Raw genomic sequence first — 12,279 nt, forward strand, 5'->3', positions numbered from 1 at the left:
AGCAGGTTAACCCATGGACTGATTGCAAAGTTTTTAGGATGCTGCCATGAAATGCCATTTAAACAAGTTCTGATATCAAAAAAGCATGCGTAAAATTTTTCCGATTGTTTTATTTTCATTTTGACAGCTTCTTTGAGATTTGAGGCTGCATGAATTGACGAGAGGCAACATCAAAAACCGTATTGGTTTTGAGGTAGTAATCTGCAATTTACTGACCACTTCCTTTTACGCTGATAAAATATTCCTGTGACAATTTTGTACAAACAATAGTGCAAACTAGTTCTCTATTGGAACTTGGTTCTGTTAAAACCTTCCTCTTTGTACAATGGATGTATGAAAGATAATTTTAGATATGAGGAAGTGAAGTCCCTGTAAAACAAAATGAATATATGAAAAAATTGTGGCCATTTACGAAGATACCTTTCTTATTGCACTCTTTTGTTATGCCATTTGATCCTCTGAATTTACTGCTTTTCAATTATGAGTTCATTGGTGATTTAATAATTTGGGTATCAAGGCTTGAAAAACACTCCCAACTATAGAAAGAGTAGTCATGGATCCCCAAATCTTCGGCTTGGAAATGCTTTTTTGGGGGAATTTTGTTTTATAGTCCCATGTAGTCTTTTAAAATGCGCCTCCCAAGCCTCAATTTTAAATTTAGCTCCCTCGGAAGTTACCTCTTTTGATTTTAGAATGTCCCAGAACTCACTTTTTTAGATTGTGTTTTGATGATTACATAGTTATTTTGAAGAATATGTTAGATGTGAAAACCAACTTAGAGTGCTAAAAAGTTTTCCTACGCCAATCTTTCAGCAACTAAACAAATTTGTTTTTATGTCAAAGATGATGAACAAGAATCTCAATTGTATTGAGCAGCCGGAAACTGTGCAACATAACGACAGCAAAAAAAACTTCATTATGTTTGATAAAAAACGTTTGGAAACGCTCTAGGAGAGTTTGTCTTCAAAGTTGTCGGCACTTGAAGAGATTGGACAAAAAAGTTGAATTTGGAAGGAAGCCGAACTACAAAAATATAATAATAGAAATCATGTGGTGGTTCATCAACAAAAAATACTCTGAAAAGAACGTCTGCACTTGACAACTGTTCAGTTATTGCCATCGTTGTAGAAATAAGAGGAAAAAAGTTTAAAACTTGATGAATGAGACTGAAAACTTTGCTATGAAAGTCGCAGAACCACAACAACAACAACAACAGCAACAACAACAACAACATAAACAACAGCAAAAACAACAACAATAACAACAATAGCTTGCCTCCTAGACCAACACGTTTCTTGCTTTATACCTTTTGATAGCGTTTCCTCATTCAATACTTGTAGCAGGTTCACCCATGGACTGATTGCAAAGTTTTGAGGATGCTGCCATGAAATGCCATTTAAACAAGTTCTGATATCAAAAAAGCATGCGTAAAATTTTTCCGATTGTTTTATTTTCATTTTGACAGCTTCTTTGAGATTTGAGGCTGCATGAATTGACGAGAGGCAACATCAAAAACCGTATTGGTTTTGAGGTAGTAATCTGCAATTTACTGACCACTTCCTTTTACGCTGATAAAATATTCCTGTGACAATTTTGTACAAACAACAGTGCAAACTAGTTCTCTATTGGAACTTGGTTCTGTTATAACCTTCCTCTTTGTACAATGGATGTATGAAAGATCATTTTAGACATGAGGAAGTGAAGTCCCTGTAAAACAAATTGAATATATGAAAAAATTGTGGCCATTTACGAAGATACCTTTCTTATTGCACTCTTTTGTTATGCCATTTGATCCTCTGAATTTACTGCTTTTCAATTATGAGTTCATTGGTGATTTAATAATTTGGGTATCTAGGCTTGAAAAACACTCCCAACTATAGAAAGAGTAGTCATGGATCCCCAAATCTTCGGCTTGGAAATGCTTTTTTGGGGGAATTTTGTTTTATAGTCCCATGTAGTCTTTTAAAATGCGCCTCCCAAGCCTCAATTTTAAATTTAGCTCCCTCGGAAGTTACCACTTTTGATTTTAGAATGTCCCTGAACTCACTTCTTGGATTGTGTTTTGATGATTATATAGTTATATTGAACAATATGTTAGATGTGAAAACCAATTTAGAGTGCTAAAAAATTTTCCTACGCCAATCTTTCAGCAACTAAACAATTTTGTTTTTATGTCAAAGATGATGAACAAGAATCTCAATTGTATTGAGCAGCCGGAAACTGTGCAACATAACAACAGCAAAAAAAACTTCATTATGCTCGATAAAAAACGTTTGGAAAAGCTCTAGGAGAGTTTGTCTTCAAAAGTTGTCGGCACTTGAAGAGATTGGACAAAAAAGTTGAATTTGGAAGGAAGCCGAACTACAAAAATATAATAATAGCAATCATGTGGTGGTTAATCAACAAAAAATACTCTGAAAAGAACGTCTGCACTTTGCAACTGTTCAGTTATTGCCATCGTTGTAGAAATAAGAGGAAAAAATTTTAAAACTTGATGAATAAGACTGAAAACTGTGCAACATAACAACAGCAAAAAAAACTTCATTATGCTCGATAAAAAACGTTTGGAAAAGCTCTAGGAGAGTTTGTCTTCAAAAGTTGTCGGCACTTGAAGAGATTGGACAAAAAAGTTGAATTTGGAAGGAAGCCGAACTACAAAAATATAATAATAGCAATCATGTGGTGGTTAATCAACAAAAAATACTCTGAAAAGAACGTCTGCACTTTGCAACTGTTCAGTTATTGCCATCGTTGTAGAAATAAGAGGAAAAAATTTTAAAACTTGATGAATAAGACTGAAAACTTTGCTACGAAAGTCGCAGAACCACAACAACAACAACAGCAGCAACAACAACAACAACATAAACAACAACAAAAACAACAACAATAACAACAATAGTTTGCCTCCTAGACCAACACGTTTCTTGCTTTATACATTTTGATAGCGTTTCCTCATTCAATACTTGTAGCAGGTTCACCCATGGACTGATTGCAATGATTTTAGGATGCTGCCATGAAATGCCATATAAACAAGTACTGATATCAAAAAAGCATGCGTAAAATTTTTCCGATTGTATTATTTTCATTTTGACAGCTTCTTTGAGATATGAGGCTGCATGAATTGACGAGAGACAACATCGAAAACCGTATTGGTTTTGAGGTAGTAGTCTGCAATTTCCTGACCACTTCCTTTTACGCTGATAAAATATTCCTGTAACAATTTTGTACAAACAACAGTGCAAACTAGTTCTCTATTGGAACTTGGTTCTGTTATAACCTTCCTCTTTGTACAATGGTTTTATAAAAAATATTTTTAGATATGAGGAAGTGAAGTCCCTGTAAAACAGAATTTGAATATATGAAAAAATTTGTGGCCATTTACGAAGATACCTTTCTTATTGCACTCTTTTGTTATGCCATTTGGTCCTCTGGTTTTACTGCTTTTAGATTATGAGTTGTTTGTTGATTTAATAATTTGGGTATATAGGCTTGAATAACACTCCCCGTTAATGAAAGAGTAGTCATGGATCCCCAAATCTTCGGCTTGGAAATGTTTTTTTGGGGGAATTTTGTTTTATAGTCCCATATTGTCCTTTAAAATGCGCCTCCCAAGCCTCAATTTTAAATTGAACTCCCTCGGAAGTTACCTCTTTTGATTTTAGAAAGTCCAAGAACTCACTTTTTTAGATTGTGTTTTGATGATTACGTAGTTATATTGAAGAAGATGTTAGTTATGAAAACCAAATTAGAGTGCTAACAAATCTTCCAACGCCAATCTTTCAGCAACTAAACATTTTTGTGTTTATGCCAAAGATGATGAACAAAAATATCAAATATATTGAGCAGCCGGAAACTTTGCAACATAAAGGCAGCAAAAAAACTTCTTTATGCTCGATAAAAAACGTTTGGAAAAGCTCTAGGAGAGTGTGTCTTCAAAAGTTGTCGGTACTTGAAGAAATTAGACAAATAAGTTGAATTTGGAAGGAAGCCCAACTACAAAAATAGAATAATAGCAATCATGTGGCGGTTCATCAACAAAAAATACTCTGAAAAGAACGTCTGCACTTGGCAACTGTTCAGTTATTGCCATCTCTGTAGAAATAAGAGGAAAAATTCTTAAAACTTGATGAATGAGACTGAAAACTTTGCTACGAAAGTCGCAGAACCACAACAACAACAACAACAACAGCAACAACAACAACAACATAAAAAACAAAAAAAACAACAACAATAACAACAATAGTTTGCCTCCTAGACCAACACGTTTCTTGTTTTATACCTTTTGATAGCGTTTCCACATTCAATACTTGTAGCAAGTTCACCCATGGACTGATTGCAATGTTTTTAGGATGCTGCCATTAAATGCCCTTTGACCACGTTCTGATATCAAAAAAGCATGCGTAAAATTTTTCCGATTGTTTTATTTTCATTTTGACAGCTTCTTTGAGATTTGAGGCTGCATGAATTGACGAGAGGCAACATCAAAAACCGTATTGGTTTTGAGGTAGTAATCTGAAATTTCCTGACCTCTTCCTTTTACGCTGATAAAATATTCCTGTGACAATTTTGTACAAACAACAGTGCAAACTAGTTCTCTATTGGAACTTGGTTCTGTTATAACCTTCCTCTTTGCACAATGGTTTTATAAAAGATATTTTCAGATATGAGGAATTGAAGTCCCTGTAAAACAGAATTTGAATATATGAAAAAATTTGTGGCCATTTACGAAGATACCTTTCTTATTGCACTCTTTTGTTATGCCATTTGGTCCTCTGGTTTTACTGCTTTTTGATTATGAGTTCTTTGTTGATTTTGATAATTTGGGTATATAGGCTTGAATAACACTCCCCGTTAATGAAAGAGTAGTCATGAATCCCCAAATCTTCGGCTTGGAAATGTTTTTTTGGGGGAATTTTGTTTTATAGTCCCATATAGTCCTTTAAAATGCGCCTCCCAAGCCTCAATTTTAAATTGAACTCCCTCGGAAGTTACCTCTTTTGATTTTAGAATGTCCCGTCGTTATATTGAAGAAGATGTTAGTTATGAAAACCAACTTAGAGTGCAAAAAAATCTTCCAACGCCAATCTTTCAGCAACTAAAGAATTTTGGGTTTATGTCAAAGATGATGAACAAGAATCTCAAATGTATTGAGCAGCCGGAAACTGTGCAACATAAAGGCAGCAAAAAAACTTCTTTATGCTCGATAAAAAACGTTTGGAAAAGCTCTAGGAGAGTTTGTCTTCAAAAGTTGTTGGCACTTGAAGAAATTAGACAAATAATTTGAATTTGGCAGGAAGCCGAACTACAAAAATAGAATAATAGCAATCATGTGGTGGTTCATCAACAAAAAATACTCTGAAAAGAACGTCTGCACTTGGCAACTGTTCAGTTATTGCCATCTCTGTAGAAATAAGAGGAAAAAATTTTAAATCTTGATGAATGAGACTGAAAACTTTGCTACAAAAGTCGCAGAACTACAACAACAACAACAACAACAACAACAGCAACAACGACAACAACATAAACAACAACAAAAACAACAACAATAACAACAATAGTTTGCCTCCTAGACCAACACGTTTCTTGCTTTATACCTTTTGATAGCGTTTCCACATTCAATACTTGTAGCAAGTTCACCCATGGACTGATTGCAATGTTTTTAGGATGCTGCCATTAAATGCCCTTTGACCACGTTCTGATATCAAAAAAGCATGCGTAAAATTTTTCCGATTGTTTTATTTTCATTTTGACAGCTTCTTTGAGATTTGAGGCTGCATGAATTGACGAGAGGCAACATCAAAAACCGTATTGGTTTTGAGGTAGTAATCTGAAATTTCCTGACCACTTCCTTTTACGCTGATAAAATATTCCTGTGACAATTTTGTACAAACAACAGTGCAAACTAGTTCTCTATTGGAACTTGGTTCTGTTATAACCTTCCTCTTTGCACAATGGTTTTATAAAAGATATTTTCAGATATGAGGAATTGAAGTCCCTGTAAAACAGAATTTGAATATATGAAAAAATTTGAGGCCATTTACGAAGATACCTTTCTTATTGCACTCTTTTGTTATGCCATTTGGTCCTCTGGTTTTACTGCTTTTTGATTATGAGTTCTTTGTTGATTTAATAATTTGGGTATATAGGCTTGAATAACACTCCCCGTTAATGAAAGAGTAGTCATGAATCCCCAAATCTTCGGCTTGGAAATGTTTTTTTGGGGGAATTTTGTTTTATAGTCCCATATAGTCCTTTAAAATGCGCCTCCCAAGCCTCAATTTTAAATTGAACTCCCTCGGAAGTTACCTCTTTTGATTTTAGAATGTCCCGTCGTTATATTGAAGAAGATGTTAGTTATGAAAACCAACTTAGAGTGCAAAAAAATCTTCCAACGCCAATCTTTCAGCAACTAAAGAATTTTGGGTTTATGTCAAAGATGATGAACAAGAATCTCAAATGTATTGAGCAGCCGGAAACTGTGCAACATAAAGGCAGCAAAAAACTTCTTTATGCTCGATAAAAAACGTTTGGAAAAGCTCTAGGAGAGTTTGTCTTCAAAAGTTGTTGGCACTTGAAGAAATTAGACAAATAATTTGAATTTGGCAGGAAGCCGAACTACAAAAATAGAATAATAGCAATCATGTGGTGGTTCATCAACAAAAAATACTCTGAAAAGAACGTCTGCACTTGGCAACTGTTCAGTTATTGCCATCTCTGTAGAAATAAGAGGAAAAAATTTTCAAACTTGATGAATGAGACTGAAAACTTTGCTACGAAAGTCGCAGAACCACAACAACAACAACAGCAACAGCAACAACAACAACAACATAAACAACAACAAAAACAACAACATTAACAACAATAGTTTGCCTCCTAGACCAACACGTTTCTTGCTTTATTCCTTTTGATAGCGTGTCCTCATTCAATACTTGTAGCAGGTTCACCCATGGACTGATTGCAATGTTTTTAGGATGCTGCCATGAAATGCCATTTAAACAAGTTCTGATATCAAAAAAGCATGCGTAAAATTTTTCCGATTGTATTATTTCCATTTTGACAGCTTCTTTGAGATATGAGGCTGCATGAATTGACGAGAGACAACATCGAAAACGGTATTGGTTTTGAGGTAGTAATCTGCAATTTCCTGACCACTTCCTTTTACGCTGATAAAATATTCCTGTGACAATTTTGTACAAACAACAGTGCAAACTAGTTCTCTATTGGAACTTGGTTCTGTTATAACCTTCCTCCTTGTACAATGGTTTTATAAGAGATATTTCCAGATATGAGGAAGTGAAGTCCCTGTAAAACAGAAATTGAATATATGAAAAAATTTGTAGCCATTTACGAAGATACCTTTCTTATTGCACTCTTTTGTTACGCCATTTGGTCCTCTGATTTTACTGCTTTTCAATTATGAGTTCTTTGTTGATTTAGTGATATGGGTATATAGGCTTGAATAACACTCCCCGTTAATGAAAGAGTAGTCATGGATCCCCAAATCTTCTGCTTGGAAATGTTGTTTGGGGAACTTTAGTTTTATAGTGCCATATAGTCCTTTAAAATGCGCCTCCCAAGCCTCAATTTTAAATTGAACTCCCTCGGAAGTTACCTGTTTTGATTTTAGAATGTACCAGAACTCATCTTTTTAGATCATGTTTTGATGATTACATAGTTATATTGCAGAAGATGTTAGATATGGAAACCAATTTAGAGTGCTAAAAAATCTTCCAACGCCAATCTTTCAGCAACTAAACAATTTTGTGTTTATGTCAAAGATGATGAACAAGATTCTCAAATGTATTGAGCAGACGGAAACTGTGCAACATAAAGGCAGCAAAAGAACTTTTTTATGCTCGATAAAAATCGTTTGGAAAAGCTCTAGGAGAGTTTGTCTTCAAAAGTTGTCGGCACTTGAAGAAATTGGACAAATAAGTTTAATTTTGATGGAAGCCGATCTACAAAATTAGAATAATAGCAATCATGTGGCGGTTCATCAACAAAAAATACTCTGAAAAGAACGTCTGCACTTGGCAACTGTTCAGTTATTGCCATCTCTGTAGAAATAAGAGGAAAAAATTTTAAAACTTGATGAATGAGACTGAAAACTTTGCTACGAAAGTCGCAGAACCACAACAACAACAACAGCAGCAACAACAACAACAACATAAACAACAACAAAAACAACAACAATAACAACAATAGTTTGCCTCCTAGACCAACACGTTTCTTGCTTTATACATTTTGATAGCGTTTCCTCATTCAATACTTGTAGCAGGTTCACCCACGGACTGATTGCAATGTTTTTAGGATGCTGCCATGAAATGACATCTAAGCAAGTTCGGATATCAAAAAAGCATGCGTAAATTTTTTCCGATTGCATTATTTTCATTTTGACAGCTTCTTTGAGATATGAGGCTGCATGAATTGACGAGAGACAACATCGAAAACCGTATTGGTTTTGAGGTAGTATTCTGCAATTTCTTGACCATTTCTTTTTACGCTGATAAAATATTCCTGTGACAATTTTGTACAAACAACAGTGCAAACTAGTTCTCTATTGGAACTTGGTTCTGTTATAACCTTCCTCTTTGCACAATGGTTTTATAAAAGATATTTTCAGATATGAGGAAGTGAAGTCCCTGTAAAACAGAAATTGAACATATGAAAAAATTTGTTGCCATTTACAAAGATACCTTTCTTATTGCACTCTTTTGTTATGCCATTTGGTCCTCTGGTTTTACTGCTTTTCAATTATGAGTTCTTTGTTGATTTAGTAATTTGGGTATATAGGCCTGAATAACACTCCCCGTTAATGAAAGAGTATTCATGGATCCCAAAATCTTCGGCTTGGAAATTTTTTTTGGGGGGGAATTTTGTTTTGTAGTCCCATATAGTCCTTTAAAATGCGCCTCCCAAGCCTCAATTTTAATTTGAACTCCCTCGGAAGTTACCTCTTTTGATTTTAGAATGTCCCAGAACTCACTTTTTTAGATTGTGTTTTGATGATAACATAGTTATATTGAAGAAGATCTTAGATATGAAAACCAACTTAGAGTGCTGAAAAAATCCTCCAACGCCAATCTTTCAGCAACTAAATAATTTTGCGTTTATGTCAAAGATGATGAACAAGAATTTCAAATGCAACGAGCAGCCGGAAACTGTGCAACATAAGGGAAGCAAAAAAACTTCATTATGCTCGATAAAAAACGTTTGGAAAAGCTCTAGGAGAGTTTGTCTTCAAAAGTTGTCGGCACTTGAAGAGATTGGACAAAAAAGTTGAATTTGGAAGGAAGCCGAACTACAAAAATATAATAATAGCACTCATGTGGTGGTTCATCAACAAAAAATACTCTGAAAAGAACGTCTGCACTTGGCAACTGTTCAGTTATTGCCATCGTTGTAGAAATAAGAGGAAAAAATTTTAAAACTTGATGAATGAGACTGAAAACTTTGCTATGAAAGTCGCAGAACCACAACAACAACAACAACAACAGCAACAACAACAACAACATAAACAACAACAAAAACAACAACAAAAACAACAACAATAACAACAATAGTTTGCCTCCTAGACCAGCACGTTTCTTGCTTTATATCTTTTGATATCGTTTCCTCATTAAATACTTGTTGCAGGTTTAGCCTTGGACTGATTGCAATGTTGTTAAGATGCTGCCTTGAAGTGCCATTTAAACAAGTTTTGATATCAAAAAAGTATGCGCAAAATTTTTCCGATTGCATTATTTTCATTTTGACAGCTTCTTTGAGAAATGAGGCTGCATGCATTGACGAGAGACCACATCGAAAACCATATCGGCTTTAAGGTAGTATTCCGCAATATCCTGATGACTTCTATACACTATGATAAACTATTCCTGTGATCCTATTGAACAAGCAACAGAGCAAAATACATCCTCTATAAGAACTTGGTTCTGTTTTTAACCCTCCTCTTTGTACAATGGTTGTATGTAAGATATTTTCAGTTATGAGGAAGTGAATTTCATGTAAAACAGAAGTTGAATAATGAAAATTGTAGCGGCCAATTAGGAAGAAACTTTCCTTGTTGCATTCTTTTGTTATGCCCTTTGGTCCTCTAGTTTTACTGCTTTTCATGTATGAGCTTTTTGCTGATTTCAATTGTTCTCATTTGGGTATATTGATATTAATGACACCCCTAATTAGCGAAAGAGTGGTCATGGATCCCCAAATCGATGGCTTGGAAAAGTTTGTATTTTGAATGGTTGTTTTAGCCCCATGTAGTCTCTTGAAGTACACCTCCCAAGCCTTAATTATAAATTCCGTTCCCCAAAAGTCATCTATTTTGATTTTAGAATTTCTTAGAAATCATTTTTTTGTTCTGTTTTGATGAATACATAGTTTTATTGAATGATTCGATACCATTTTTCTCTATTTTACTTTTTTCTGAAGGGTCGTTTTAATTAAAACGAACGTGATTCTTCCTGGAACCTGCGTTTGTATTCAGCTTTTAGTTGATTTTGCGGCAAGTAGAATTCTACATCAATCCATTTTAATGATTTTTTTTAGCCGTAGTGACTGCTGATTCTTAGATGGCTTTGGAGAAATGAGAGTACGAATTGTTGATTTTGCTCGGCGTTGTAGGGTTTTGCACTTTCTTCATCGCTTTTGACAGTTTACTGATGTTTATTGTGCGTACTTGCATTTGTCTATTTGCTGCTGTTTTGTGTTTGCCTTTTAAATCAACACTGCATCCCACCTGTTTGCGTTTCGTTAAGAAGACGTTTTTAATTTCTATTTTTGTGACTTGACTCAAAACTCTGCTGCTTCCAAAATTAGTTCGATTACGTTTTCACCGTTTTGAGATGCTTATGTTGGTGCTTATTTTTCTTAATGCATTTCATGTCCTAGTCATTCACGAATTCACATTGGGATTCACCACTAGTTGTAGTTTTCAGTCTACTATTCAAGTCACTTCCATTTACTAATTGTCTACTGCTGTGGATAGCTTAGCTTTGGTAACGCCCTACATATTATTTTCATTTTATCTAGTGCAGTAAAATTATATACGATGCAATTAATTTCATTGTGAACTTAATTTGAAGATTAGTTATTATAAAATCACGTCTATCTCAATCTCACCCCAAGTTAACTTAGATTATTCACACATATATGTCTGTCTGTTGTTTTTATTCCCTCATTGGGGATCTTTTGTTCATGACTGAATTATCTCTTGAAGATTCAATCTCTTAATTTTGCCGCCCGCGATTTTTTGCTCATTGTAATTACTTTATTATGCTAGACGTCTTCATCTTCAAGTTTAGCCGAGAAGATTCCACTAGGCAATTCGTTTAGCAAATCACCCTTCTAGATTTTGTGAAATGTAAGCGCAGAGCGAAATATAAATCCTAAAAAACTAAGGCTAACTCGAGTCTAAAGTAAAGTGCATGAATCTGTTTTTGTCTGACAGGCTAGTTTTTGATAAATGAATTCCAAATCCGTTTCCCGTAGAAGTTGAATAATGAAAAATTTAGCGGCCAATTACGAAGAAACTTTTTTTGTTGCATTCTTTTGTTATGCCCTTTGGTCCTCTAGTTTTACTGCTTTTCACGTATGAGTTCTTTGGCGATTTCAATTGTTCTCATTTGGGTAAATAGATTTTTATGACGCCCCTAATTAGCGAAAGAGTGGTCATGGATCCCCAAATCTTAGGCTTTGATTTGTTTCTTTTGTTGGATTGTTGTTTTAGCCCCATTCTACAACAGATGATTCAGTTAACGCTGTTTCCAACATTAGCTACAACTTGAAATGCAACACCTGATTATGAAAGCCAAAATAACAATATGGTAGCAAGTACTGCAAATGCTAATCTTCAAATTGAACCCAAATGTTTAACACTACAAATTACAAACAAAAAATTGGCCACTTAATTCACTCTGAAAGTCTCTGTAGTTCACCCTGAACTAGTCACTAGCTACAAAAATCATCACCAAATTATCTTTTGCACGATGGTTAAGAACGCCACCTGCAAAAAACTTTAACCAATTGCCTGTGAGCCAATTCCTGTAATAGGTATGATGCAAAATCCAATTGCAAGCAATGGTTGGCGAAAAGAGGACGCTGAACTTGTAGTGGTCAGTGATGGTCTAAAACCACTCATTGGTCGCAATCTATATGACGCGCTTGGCATATCCGTCACTCAAATTCTTAACCCCATTGATGTTAATATGATCAACAACATCAACACAGTGTCCATTTTTAATAAGAGTTGCAAATCAATTTCTAAATTAAATCTCAGGTACT

Source organism: Convolutriloba macropyga, chromosome 12 (assembly GCF_964194025.1).
Source record: "Convolutriloba macropyga chromosome 12, txConMacr16.3, whole genome shotgun sequence".
NCBI classification, from domain to species: domain Eukaryota; kingdom Metazoa; phylum Xenacoelomorpha; order Acoela; family Convolutidae; genus Convolutriloba; species Convolutriloba macropyga.